Source organism: Piliocolobus tephrosceles, chromosome 5 (assembly GCF_002776525.5).
Source record: "Piliocolobus tephrosceles isolate RC106 chromosome 5, ASM277652v3, whole genome shotgun sequence".
Taxonomy (NCBI): Eukaryota; Metazoa; Chordata; class Mammalia; order Primates; family Cercopithecidae; genus Piliocolobus; species Piliocolobus tephrosceles.
This window is the reverse complement of record NC_045438.1, coordinates 69,294,574-69,309,070: the sequence shown is the minus strand read 5'-3', so window position 1 is coordinate 69,309,070 and position 14,497 is coordinate 69,294,574.

Below are 14,497 nucleotides of genomic sequence, written 5' to 3'. Positions count from 1 at the left end.
ATAGTTATCTTCAAAACAAATATCTTTTTAAACAAATAATAAACATAATTATCTTCAAAACAGTTATAGAAATAACCCCTGACTTTATTATAAAATGGTGATTAAGTAATTAAGCTCATGACTACAAGAAGAAAAACCTAATCAATTGCAAGATGTTTAAAGAATCCCAGTTAATTTTTAGATGATCAAACAAAGGGGTTTTGTTACTTTAAAGTCAACCAATAACTTCAGAATGTCATGTGGGAAGACATACAGGTCTTTTATGCATTCCATTATGAGAAAATGGAACAAAACTGAATTGTAACATATTCAGACTCTGCATAATGGTTTGCCATTGTTAAAACCATTTGTTTTAAAACAGTGATACTCAGAATAATTTACATATGTGTGTATGTATATTTACATACAATATCTGCAGTTTTGCTTACTCACAGTCAACCACATCTGAAAATAGGTGAATGCAGTACAGTTAAGATGTTTCAAAAGAGGGAGAAAACATGTTCACTTAACTTTTATTACAATATACTGTTCAATTCTACCAGGAGGTACTGTTCTTAATCTCTTACTGTGCCTAACTTCTAAACTAAACTTTATCATGGGCATGTTTATATAGGAAAATACATAGTATGTATGTAAAATGAGGTACTATCTGTGATTTCAGGCACCCACTGCATGGCCTGGAACATACCCTCTGTGGATAAAGAGGGACTATTATACACACATGTGTATGGTATGCTACTCTGCATAATGTAGAGGGCAGATTATTTATCAAACTTTTGCCTGTTATTTAACTACTCTGTACAATGTTTTCTATATCACTTCTGCTTAATACGGCAAAGAGATACTTGGTACTGCTATACTACCTCTTTAAAATTCATAAAATTCTGGGCAAAATTACTAGGCCTATCAGGACCTGATGTTGCTAGAGTCTGTAGAGCCCCTGAGAACATATTTTCAGAAGTGGGCTAAGCTGCATACTCCTCTGTTACATACACCAAAATTAGGAAGGTTTCTAAAACCATACATAATCTTTTGTATTAAAGGTTAATTCCCTGTCACCTCACAATGCTAAGAGATAGAATTTGAGACTTTTGTGAATAGCGTAGCTGAGCACCAAGGCACTAGTCACAGGAAACAGTCAGGCTGAGGGTTGTGGAACCGTCTTTATTTCCTCAGCAGATATTGAAGTGTATTGGGGATGAATGACAGTCTCCTTCCTCTTCTCTTCTCTCCCAGGAAGACCAGATCTGAAAAACAACTGGTGAGATTGTTTTTTTTTTCATCCCCTCATGCTATGGAGGTGGATTTGGACACTTTATGAAAGGACATATCCCAAAGCTATACTTAGTACAGAAACTTAGTATTTAAATAAGCCATAGTCTAATATAAAGGCTTTTAACAAATCAGTGTTTCAGTTTATGACACTTACTTCCCAGAATACAATTGTCTCTCAGTGTGCCAGGCTATTAAAAATCATATCTGCTAAATCCAGAAATAACTCTTCTAATCTTTCTTCTAGGTACTCAAATTCAAATCCCCTCCTGAGATGAAGGAGTTAAATCACCAAATACTACTACCACAACAGTGGTTCCACGTTGGGGTAGGGGGTTAAAAACAGATATGTTTATGCTGTTAATCCAGAATACTAAATTTGCGTATTCCAACTCTTTTAATATATAAGGGGAAATACTTATGAGGGTTTACAATTGACCTCCCTCCTCTCAAACATACGTATACAATTAAACCCCAGAATAGAAATGTGATAGAAGTTTGTATGTTTTTTTTTTCATCTTAGTGCATACAACTTCATATTTTGTAATAGATATATTAGCTTGTTAATTAGCTGTCTCTCCCACAAGAATTTTAGTTCCACGAGGGTACGGATTTTGTTCTATCTTTTGTGTAAGCACAAAACCTATAAGTATATCAGGCATATAGTCAAAAAATATTTATTTAATGTCTTGATTTATTGAGTTTACTATTAAATATCAATAATTTAATTTATTTTGCAAGCATAGCACAGTGTAACCTGCACCTGTTATAAACTCAGAAGACATACACTTTATTTACAACTGTAATATTTATGTTGTCTTGGGCAAACATTCTAACCTGTCTGAGTTTTAGTCTTTTTGATCTTCAGAAAAAGAAGGGTAGAAATCATTTTTCAACCTCAGAGGTGTGTTTTCAAAAGCAATTTATACAATAAATGTAAAAACTCTTTGCAAAGATAGTGCAATATTGTTTTCTGTCCCTCTGTATGTAGGCCTAAAACTTTTAATGTACCTTTAAATTCAAAGGTGTTATGTTGATGTTACTCAGTTTTAATAAATCTGGCTGGCACTAAAGTTAATCATTATTTGTTAATAACTGCTTGGGGTATAGTGGAATTAAATTAGAAAACCTATTTATCAACAAAAAGACATAGACTTAATCATACCTTAAATATTTTCAAATTATCCAATTTTTAGAATTAGTAATTCTTAATAATTTTTTTGCAATTTCAAGATGTTATAAAGTAGAAGAGTTTGTGCTTTCCCATCTCAAAATCTGAATAATAACTGTTGAATGAAAAAAAATAATCTTATGGTGATGTCTGAGGAGAGAAAACAAAAGGATTAATCATCACGGAATTGTGCGGTATTCTCTGAAAAGCATGTCAAGACGCGGGTAATTAGAACTTCTAACTACTCAGGTTTTTGTCATTGAATTATACTTTTATTGTTATTACTGTTAGTAAGCCACACTGAATACTGGTGTAATTATAATACTATTGCTTTATAAAGTAATAGTTAAACAGCCTAGACTCCTTACCTTACCTCTTATTAACATTCTGCATTTGAATCTTGTCAAAAGATACCAGAAAGCAAATTTATGAAGCATTCTGTAACTTCCTATTTTTACCACTATCACTTTGTCACCACCTCTGACTACAAATTGGTTTGTATCAGAGAAGGTTTAGATAATGAGTCTAGATTACAATAAACAGTCTAGTTCTTTGAATTATAACTGTTGACAAGGCAATCATAATCACTGTTTTCTTACAAAAACAAAACTATAACATAGACATACAGAAAGCAAAGCAAATAAAACTATTTTCTTTATATTGCACATGGTTATAGTAAATAAAAAATAACAATAATGAAAAAATCCATAATGAAACAACACATTTATAAAATGTGAGAGGTTAACATGTTTTCTTGCTAAAATAGCTCAACAGTATATGTCTTAGAAGAAAATGGATAGTGTCACAGCAAGAGATATTTTGGTCAAAGTAGTTGATGAATCATGAACACAGGCAAAGAAAAAACTAAACCATGAGCTGATCTCCACCACTGTATTTTCTCAGAAGTTTTTCAAACATTCTTTATAATAGCACAAAATGAAACACTTCTCAAGAAGCATGAGACAATTTTTTTCATCTTAAAAAAGTGATGAAGTAGGGGGATTTGGCTTTTACCTTTTCCCCCTTTACATAGATTTTTTATGTCCTCTAGTCCCTCTTTTTAGTGTTCATCTTGAGGAAACATGAACCCAGGGCTTGTTGCCTCCAGTGATTGTGGTTTGCCATCTGATCTCATTGATGAGAGACATGTCTCAGTGTGGTGATGAGGATCACACCCCAGCACTAAAAGGAAGCAAATTGTATGATTGACTGAGTATCTTCATGTGCCCTTCTGAATCTGTAAAAGTTAGTTAATAAGAGAATTCTTAAATACTTAGGCATTAAATTAAATCATTCTTACTAAGCATTTAGAGCAGTACCCACAAAATTGTGCTCTATGCAACAGTATACATAAAAAATATTATTACGCTCATGGTGAGTCAGAAAGTTTTCAAGTCCCCTTTTAAAATTCAGATCTTACCTTTTCAATGATTGGCCTGGAATTATATTGCATCTGCTCCTTTAGATAGTATAATAAAGAGAAGCATATATCAATGGCAAGGATAAACGTTTCTAAAATAAGCGAAATAAGTAAGAGAATAAAAAAGTTGAATACTATAGTCTTTCATAAAAGTCAAAACTAGTTATCATTATCATCCAATAAATCTTGCTTGTATTGAGTTTGATCACAGCTTATGATAGTGAAGATTGTCTTTGAGATAAATTGCTTTTTGCTTTTGTCCATCAGGAAAAGCAAACCACTTAATTTTAGTTGTTATAGATGAGAGTCCCTGTAGTCAGGTCATAAATTCACTTTGTGAAAGAGATGAAAAGTCAAAGAATCCATAGATGCTGAAAGACATGACCATGTTTTATTTGTAAGGGGCACACATGGTCCATGGGGAAAAAATAATCTACTGATAGGGTTCTCAAGTCCACACTCCAGAGTGAACACATAAGTGTGTTTCTTCAAAATGGGCAATAGAAAAAATTGTGATATTCTGATTACATAATTTCTACTGGTTACCTACTCCACTTGTCCTAAATCCTCATTGTGTTCCCCAAATATATAAGTCAAGGATTTGTGAACGAGGTAGAGTAGAAAATGATGGACTCTATTGCGTTATAATATGGTTTGGATCTGTGTCCCTGTCCAAATCTCACCTGGCCCAGTCTAAATCCTCACTGTGCTCCCAAAATATATAAATCAAGGATTTGTGAGTGAGGTAGAATAGAAAATGACTGACTCTATTGCCGTATAATACGGTTTGGATCTGTGTCCCTGTCCAAATCTCATGTCAGATTGCAATCCCCGCTTTTGGGGACTGGTGACCAGTAACCGCATCATGGCGGTGTTTGTCATGCATGGTTTAGCACCATTCACTTGGTGCTGTTCTTGTGATAGTGAGTTCTCACGAGATCTGGTTGTTCAAAAGTGTGTAATCCCTTACCCCTTGCTCTCTTTCTGCTCCTGCTCCCACCACGTGAGATCCCTGACTCCCCCTTTGTCTTCTGCAATGATTGGAAGCTTCCTGAGGCCTCCCCAGCAGCAGAAGCCACAATGCTTCTTGAACAACCTGCAGAACTGTGAGTCAATTAAACCTCTTTTCTTTACAAATTTCCCAGTCTCAGGTATTTCTTTATAGCAATGAAGAACAGAATAATATGCTATGCTCAAAATGTAGGTTCAGAGATTATTAGACTTTCTCAAGTATCTGATGTGACTTAAGAGTCCCTCCATGTGGGCTTAGCTTGTCCAGAGATTACTGTATAGGTGAGCAATAATGGCTCTGATGATGGGAGCACATCATTGCTGCTTGAGTGCTCAAGAGTGATAATATCTACAGTCATCTGGTTAAATAATGGCATTAATAGATCACATTCTTAGGGGTACCACGTGGCAATTTAGATAGAGTTTGAACACACATAGGCATTCTATGTCTCTACTAGTGCTCAACAAACACTGCTGGTTGTGAGCAATGACCAACAACATTGTTCACAATATTATGCATCAGAATATTAGACACAAGTTTAACTAAGATGTTTGGAAAAACTTAAGATCCTAAACCAAGTAGATAAAATGTAACATCACTTATACTCAAAAACTGATTACATTTTGTTTTGGTGAGTTTGAAAGACAAAATTCTCAAATAATCCTAAGATCACCACCATCTGGTTCCCTTGAACAAGGGTATCACTGCGAATATGACATAATTCATTCCAATGATTAGGTTATGTTGCATCATAAAGATGCAGTTTTGCAGATATAGTTAATATCCCAAATTAGCTGACTTTGAGTTCCTTGAAAGGATGATTATCCTGGACCTCTCTTAATTAGGTAAACCTTTAAAAGGGACTCAGATCTTCCTGAAGGGAGACTAATCAAGTGACTTGAACGAGGAATAAAAAAATGCTGACATGTCTCAAAACATATCCAAAATAAAACTAGTTCTCAGGACCTCTACTGCCACCACCCAGTTCAAGTTATCATCACCTCTGGCCTAAATTACCACAACAGTTTTCCAACTGGACATCTAGAAGAACTTCTCTTTCTTGTAGTGTATTTTAATGAAGCAGTTAACTTGATCTTATTAAATTAGAAGGTATATTATATTAATCCTGTACTCAAAATCCTCCAATGACTTCTGCTCTCTCTCAAATAAAGCTAAAGATTATAACACCCTGAATGTCTAACTTCATCTCCTAGTTGGTCATCTCCCACCCACTCACTGGAATACTCATGTGCACACCTCTAGTTCCCTTTTCTGTTTTATTTTCAACTAAGAACTTTTCAGCATTTAAAATACAAAACATTTATCATATGATATGATAATATCATTATGATATTTGTGATTTCCATCTGTCTCTTTATCTTGCTACACCCATGACCCACTGAAAAGCAAACACCATATGACCAATGAAGTTAGTCTGTTTTGTTCACTAATAAATCTTAAAGTGACAAGAACAGTGTGGGTGACAGAGTTAACACTTGCTCAATATTTGTTGAGTAAAGGAATTAAAATATTCATTTCCGAGGAAATATTCCAATAAAAGGGAGATGGGACAGTACTTTTTGAAATGAGTAGATTTATTCTGCTTAGAGAAAACATTCTTACATGGATATTTGTCATATACAAATTGTCCATCCTTTCCTTTAAACGTTTAGAATGGCATGTTTGAATCCCCAATGTAACAGTGAAGAGATGTCTCAGGAAGATTAAAAAGAGATGAATAGTTTCCCTGCAGTTATTTTTATGTGACTTTGTTCTATACTCCTATACTCACAGAAGGCGCTCATAAGCTAATTTCAGAATATGCTTCTGACCTGGATTTGAAGCAGTAGCTGACCCTATCATTCCCACTAATTTGCTAATCATTTGAGGAAGGAATGTATCTCATGATCATAGTGAACAATAACAAGTATCTAGGGGCTATCTTGAGTGATCATTTTCCTCATTTCTGCATTATACATGGAAATGAACTAAAGAGAGAAACCAATATAATTACAACAACTAAGGACTATGTATGCAATGTGTCAATTTACATTCAGGCTGCCACTTTCATATTTTTCATATAATGCCAGTGGCAGATCATAAACAATTGTTCACCAATACCAAAGAAAGAGCAAAACTGGACAGAGGTTGAGAATAGGCTGAGGCAAGCAAACGCTGTAATGTGCAGAGTCCCTATTTAGCAAATGTATCTTATTTTTTTAATGTAATAGTTTAAGGAAGAAACATGAGCAAGATGTTAGAATACAACATCCTAGTTTTTGGCCTCCTCAGAAACACGAATTTCACAATCATAATACCATAGTGAGGATTTCAGAATCCAGTTGAGATGTTTCAGAATACCAATAGAGCACAAGATATGAGAATAGTCACATCGAAAAGGGAAGAAAACTCTTTCACTTTACCCAGGTGTCCCCTTCCTCAGACAAGCACTAATCCATGCCGAGACAGGCCTCCTTGCCTGAGATTTTGCCTACAGGATAAAAAAAGAGTGAAGTGATCATCCAGCTTTGCCAGTCTTTTGGGACATTGCCTGAGAGGTCCATTTCTGCTTACCTTACCAAGAACACTAAGGAAATTGGCATGGCTAGATCACCTGGGGGCAATGAATTTACAACACCTGGTGCCTGGCTTTCAACAACCTGTCTGCTAACCCTGTCAACCATCCAGGCTGACCAAGAACCATCAGCCAAGCAGCAAAACTGTGGACCTCAACAGCTGGCCCATGCAAAGTTCTACTGCCAGCACCCACAGCTGGAACCCTATGCAGTCCCATAGTTAGTGTCCCATACTCACCAGCAGCAAATGCTTTCTGGGCACCCACAACCTGTGAGTGCACTCCCCCACAGACAGTATGCATGTGCCCACACAGACATCTTATATATCTCAGCAGCCAATGTAGACATCAGCAGCTGGCTCGACTGCAGGATTGGGTGAAGGTGCACAACCCTGAGACTGCACCTTCAAGAGGGAGAAGGAAAAGTGGAGATTGCACCAATCATCACTATACCTCAGTGCACTGTCCTAGGCAAAAGGGGAGAGCAATTCTCAGCACGAAGTACAGATCTGTGGGATAGGTAGAAGACACACAATCCCAAGATGTCTCCTTTAGGAGGGAGACAGAAAAGAGGAGCTTGCACCCAACACCATTTCAGCAAAATGCACTAGAGAAAATCTCATTCACCTGGAGATGTGGAACGTTTGGCTTTACCTAATAGGAAGGTTTCTTCAAGACACTCCTAGGAGGGAATTCTGGGCCTATTTTCAATTGGCCTATGTTAGAGTTATGACACTGTCTTGTCCATTCACACTGCTATAACAAAATACCTTAGACTGGGTAATTTATAGATAATAGAAAGTTATTTCTCACATTTTTGGAGGCCGAGAAATCCAAGATTAAGGTGCTGGCAGATTTGGTGTCTGGTGAGGTCTTGCTTTCTGTTTCGTAGATGGTGCCTCTTGCTGCATCCTCCTTTTGAAGAAGGCCCAAAAGGGCAAAAGTGTAGAACTCATTCCCTCCAGCTCTTTTGTGAGGACACTAATCCAATCCATGAGGGTGGAGCCTTCAAAGCCTAGTCACCTCCCAAAGACCTCACCTCTTGATATCACCATCTTGAAGTTTAGGTTCCAACCTATGAAATTTGGAGGGACACATTCATTCAAACTGTAGCAGAGACATGGATATTAGACTTTGAATCAGAGTTTTACTGAATAAAGTCCTTAATTACATATTCAGTGAAAACAATTCATTTAAATTGTTTATAATTGATTATAAAACAGGAAGCCTTGTGCGTAAATCACATTTGGTGTTGATTTTGTATTATTTCCTACACATACATATACAACACACTACATGTATTCTGGTTCAATTTTACAAGTATGCCTAATGGAATCTAATAAATGTAGGAACTGAATGCAAGAATGTATTCTAAATATAGTTTCCAACACCTAGAGAATATGCTATAGAAATTGAAACTATTTTGCATGATTTTAAAAAAGTACATTATGATGAAAATGGAAAATTAATTACAAAATTTTCTATCTTTTTTCTCACTTTAGGACATGCCACTTATAAAGTTCTAATTACCTGAACTAGAAAAGATGAAAATTCGTTTTAAAATTTGCAGCATCTTCTTTCCATACTCTTCAAATGTTTTTGGAATTACACCTTTATAGGAACTGTTTCACAAATTTCAAAGCAGTATAATTATTCCTGTGGTAGAAGGGATACTACACTGAAATGCGACATTCTGCTTATAGTCCTCTTGTGAAACGTAAATGAAATTAACATGAAACAACGACATTACCATTTAGTATACCTTTCTTTTTTGCCATTGTTAATTGAGACGTACAGTAAACTAAAATGCTTTCAGAGTAGCAGTAACTAAAAACATACACATAATCACACTGCCCGATTTCAGAATGTTGGACTGCTGGAATTTAAAAGCAACCTTTTTTACACTTTTGATTGAGTAATCTGAGTGTTTATTGAGTACTTAGAAAAGATTAATGACAAGCCAGCATGTGAACACCTGAACTAACCTTTTACTAATTAGTTTTCCTGATCTCCATGACATCCCCAAAGAGAATAAAAGCAAAGAAATATAATGGCAAATACCTTCTTTTTCATTGGGTAAAACTTGAAGTACATATTTTACTTTGAGCTATTTTAGACTCTTGTAAAATTTATCATCATAAAGAACAATTTGCAATTATCCAAGATAGTCATAAGTCATGCTTACTAGGTCTAAAATAGGCAAAGTCCTATGTTTATTTCAAAAACTATACTAAAAATTATATGTTATAGTGACTTTGAATTACAAAGTAAACTAAAGTATCACCTAAGACCTATATCAGGTAGGAAGAATTTGAGTGTGATTTATAAAAGTGTGATATATTTACCCAGAGATACCTATCACTTTTATTTATCACCATTATGGACAAATGTAAAAGTACTGCTTTTTAAAGTTTATGTTTTTAGACCACTAATAATTTTTGTGATTTTCCCCTATAGTTGATTCAAGTTTTCATACCATTTTGTAGTCATTATATATGCATACACATGCTTGTAGGTACCTATGTTCTGTATTATACACAAATATATATATATGAGAAATATGTAAATAATACATATATTCTATCCAAAAGCACAAAACTCAAGTAAAAACCAAGGAAGACCGAGTGAGATAATTTTCAGCCTTTTAAGAGTGATTTCTTGCTTTATTTTCTAACTTTCTATTAGTTCCTTGTTGTGAATCCAAAATTATATGCGCATCTATCCTAGTCTAAGAGAACTACCTAAACTATATCCTATTTTTTTCAAAAAAGTTTTATACAGCTGTTACTTTCATGTCTTCACTTATTCTCAATCTTATGTATCTATTTTACGTATCAATCAACACATCTTTCACTCATTCTTAATCGTATGTATCACTGCTTTATCATGAGAGATTACTCTCTTCTTCTAAATAAAATCTTAGCCCTTAAGGTCAGAGGGTTTGGTCACCCATAACTGGAATATCTCCAAGTTCAGTAACTTGTATCCAATACAAAAAAACTTTTGCTATGCATTTATCCTGAGCCACACAGATATTCAAAATTGAATATATTATTCTTCTCTTAACTACATTTTTATACTCTACATTGAACTGTTGTAAATTCTGTATTTTTCAGTCTCTCCTATTGGACTACAATTTTCACGAGGTACTTGACAGTAAATATCCAGTTTCTGAAAAATACTATGAACTCAAGATTCTCCTAAATTCTTGACAATTACTATAGTTAATGTAGTTACTCAGTTTTTCCTAAATGCTCCTGCATGCTGTTGGCATCCTTTACTTTAATACTCCAATAAAACTACTAGTTTCCACATTCCAGAGACTTCCTCCACTTAATGTTTCTTGTTAAATGCAGCATTGAGCTATTGGTGGAATGATGAGTGTTTATAAATATTGGCCTTGTCAATCAACACTTCAAATTTCTGATAAATCCTTGTTATTTCCTAATATATGCTTAATTCAATACCTGCCTTTGTGCCTTCACTTACTTGGTTGACAATAATGTAAATTTTTTGGAAGGCAACATAATTTTACTGAATGTTTGTAGATAATGAAGGATGACTAAAGCTCAGAACCAGTATGGAACTTAAAAATCAGTATTAGACATCAGGGAATATACGTTCCTAAACTATTTACTCCCCAGACAAATATTCATTGGTAACATCCAAATTTCAAGATTTTCTATCCCTATGAATATCCTCTTTTAACTTGTGGAAAAACTCCAGAATTTCTGCTTGGTAGAATTTTTTTTCTTTGTTTCCTCATCCTAGTTTCAAAAGTGCAATTAACTGATCTTCTAGAACAATTCTATCCTTAAGTGTAACCCAGCTGTCCATGTAGCAGAAACTCTAACCAGTATTCAAGCTAAGGCATGAAGTTTTAGTCCTTACATTTGACTCTCCTTGTTAATCTAAAGTCAAGCCATTAAAAGTTCAAGACTTTATAACTGTAGCAACAAATCAGTTTGACCAGGAGTCTAAGTCATGTATTGTGTTTTGGAATATTAAATTATATATGACAAAAATACTGCTTACTCATTTCCACATGAGGGTCTTCATTACTTAAGACAATCTTTAACCAACTAATTCTAATTCAAAAGAGTGAAAATGCAGTTCTCTACTTCTCTGTTTTCCATTCATTCAGTGGAAGGAATATTAACTGATAATTCTGAGAGACAGAATTTGGACTAGCTTGAGAATTAAAAACTCTGGGGCAAGGGCCCAATCTTGCAAGAATCCCCACACTTACCTGCATTTTGCCTCCAGGTTTCCCATCAGTTTCTCACTTTGAAAAGCAGAGGAGAGTTTGCTAAAAATGATGGTTTCCAGCTGCATCCATGTCCCTACAAAGGACGCAAACTTATCGTTTTTTATGGCTGCATAGTATTCCATGGTGTATATGTGCCACATTTTCTTAATCCAGTCTGTCACTGATGGACATTTGGGTTGATTCCAAGTCTTTGCTATTGTGAATAGTGCCACAATAAACATACGTGTGCATGTATGTCTTTATAGCAGCATGATTTATAATCCTTTGCGTATATACCCAGTACTGGGATGGCTGGGTCATATGGTACATCTAGTTCTAGATCCTTGAGGAAACGCCATACTGTTTTCCATAATGGTTGAACTAGTTTACAATCCCACCAACAGTGTAAAAGTGTTCCTATTTCTCCACATCCTCTCCAACACCTGTTGTTTCCTGACTTTTTAATGATTGCCATTCTAACTGGTGTGAGATGGTATCTCATTGTGGTTTTGATTTGCATTTCTCTGATGGCGAGTGATGATGAGCATTTTTTCATGTGTCTGTTGGCTGAATGAATGTCTTCTTTTGAGAAATGTCTGTTCATATCCTTTGCCCACTTTTTGATGGGGTTGTTTGTTTTTTTCTTGTATATTTGTTTGAGTTCTTTGTAGATTCTGGAAATGAGCCCTTTGTCAGATGAGTAGATTGCAAAAATTTTCTCCCATTCTGTAGGTTGCCTGTTCACTCTGATGGTAGTTTCTTTTGCTGTGCAGAAGCTCTTTAGTTTAATTAGATCCCATTTGTCGATTTTGGCTTTTGCTGCCGTTGCTTTTGGTGTTTTTGACATGAAGTCCTTGCCCATGCCTATGTTCTGAATGGTACTACCTAGGTTTTCTTCTATGGTTTTTATGGTATTAGGTCTAACATTCAAGTCTCTAATCCATCTTGAATTAATCTTCGTATAAGGAGTAAGGAAAGGATCCAGTTTCAGCTTTCTGCTTATGGCTAGCCAATTTTCTCAGCACCATTTATTAAATAGGGAATCCTTTCCCCATGTCTTGTTTCTCTCAGGTTTGTCAAAGATCAGATGGCTGTAGATGTGTGGTATTATTTCTGAGGACTCTGTTCTGTTCCATTGGTCTACAGCTCTGTTTTGGTACCAGTACCATGCTGTTTTGGTTACTGTAGCCTTGTGGTATAGTTTGAAGTCAGGTAGCGTGACGCCTCCAGAAAACCAAACACTGCATGTTCTCACTCATAGGTGGGAACTGAACAATGAGCTCACTTGGACTCGGGAAGGGGACTATCACACACCGGGGCCTATCATGAGGAGGGGGAATGGGGGAGGGATTGTATTGGGAGTTATACCTGATATAAATGATGAATTGATGGGTGCTGATGAGTTGATGGGTGCAGCACACCAACATGGCACAAGTATACATATGTAACAAACCTGCATGTTATGCACATGTACCCTAGAACTTAAAGTATAATAAAAAAAAGAAATAAAGAAAAAAAAAAAAAGAAAGAAAAGCAGAGGAGAATTCCCTCATACTTCTGAATTGAGGTAGAGAACAAAGGGCCAACTCTAAAAGTAAACGACTAAAATTTTATCTGATCGGAGAAAGATAATGGCTCAACTCCAGCTACTCTATCTTTCTTTCACTTACAGGGAGAAAAAAATGAGACACATTTCTACAAGTCACATCCCAGGTATGCTTTTTCACCATAACATACAATGACAAAAATGGAAACTTAATCATCTATGCAACTATATCAATAATCATTTAAATATGAAAGGTCTAAATACTCTAATAAAAAAAAGAATAAGAAAGTGGATTTTAAAAATCCATTAAAATAGAAACAAAAAGATTCAACCATATGTTGTCTCCAAGAAACTCACTCTAAATATAAAAACATAGGTAGATTAAAAGTAAAGGGATAGGGAGAGGCATCCTTTCTTTAATAAATAGAAAACTGGAGGAGCATATTGATTGCAGCCGAAGCAGACTTGAGAGATATAAAGTATTATCAGTGACAAAAGGCAAAATGTCCAAGAAGACATATAAATTCTTAATGTGTATGTTCAAAAAATAGTGTCAAAATATGTGAAGCCAAAACTAGTAGAACTGCAAGTAGATAGGCACATTTACCATTAAAGTTGAAGACATATAATGTCCTTCAATTAGTAATTGACGGATTCAGAAGGCAGAAAATCAGTAAAAATACAGTTACAATGAAGAGCACAATAAATCAACTAGGTCTGGCATCAGAATATTTCAGCCTGCACCAAGAAAATATATTCTTCTCAAGCTATCAAGACAGACCACATTCTGGGTCACTAAATACAAACAGCAAATTTAGACTAACAGAAAGCATACAAAATATGCTCTCACATCAATAATGAAATTAATCACAAATCAATAATGAAAAGAGATCTAAAATATCCCAAAATATTTTGATGAGATTAAGCAGAAACATATCTAAATAACACCTAAGACAAAAAGAAGTGTCCAAAAAGTAAAAAAAAAAAAAAAAAATATATATATATATATATATATATATAGAAGTAAATAAAAATGAAAATAGAGATAATCAAAATGTGTGGGTTACATCAACAGCAATGTTTAGAGAGAATGTTGTAGCATTGAATGCATATATTAGGAAAATATCTAAAAGAAATAATTTCAGTTTGCACCTCAGGAAGTGGGATAAAGAAGATAAAATTAAATCCAAAGTAAAAAAGAAAAGGACCTCTTCAAGGAGAACTACAAACCACTGCTCAGTGAAATCAAAGA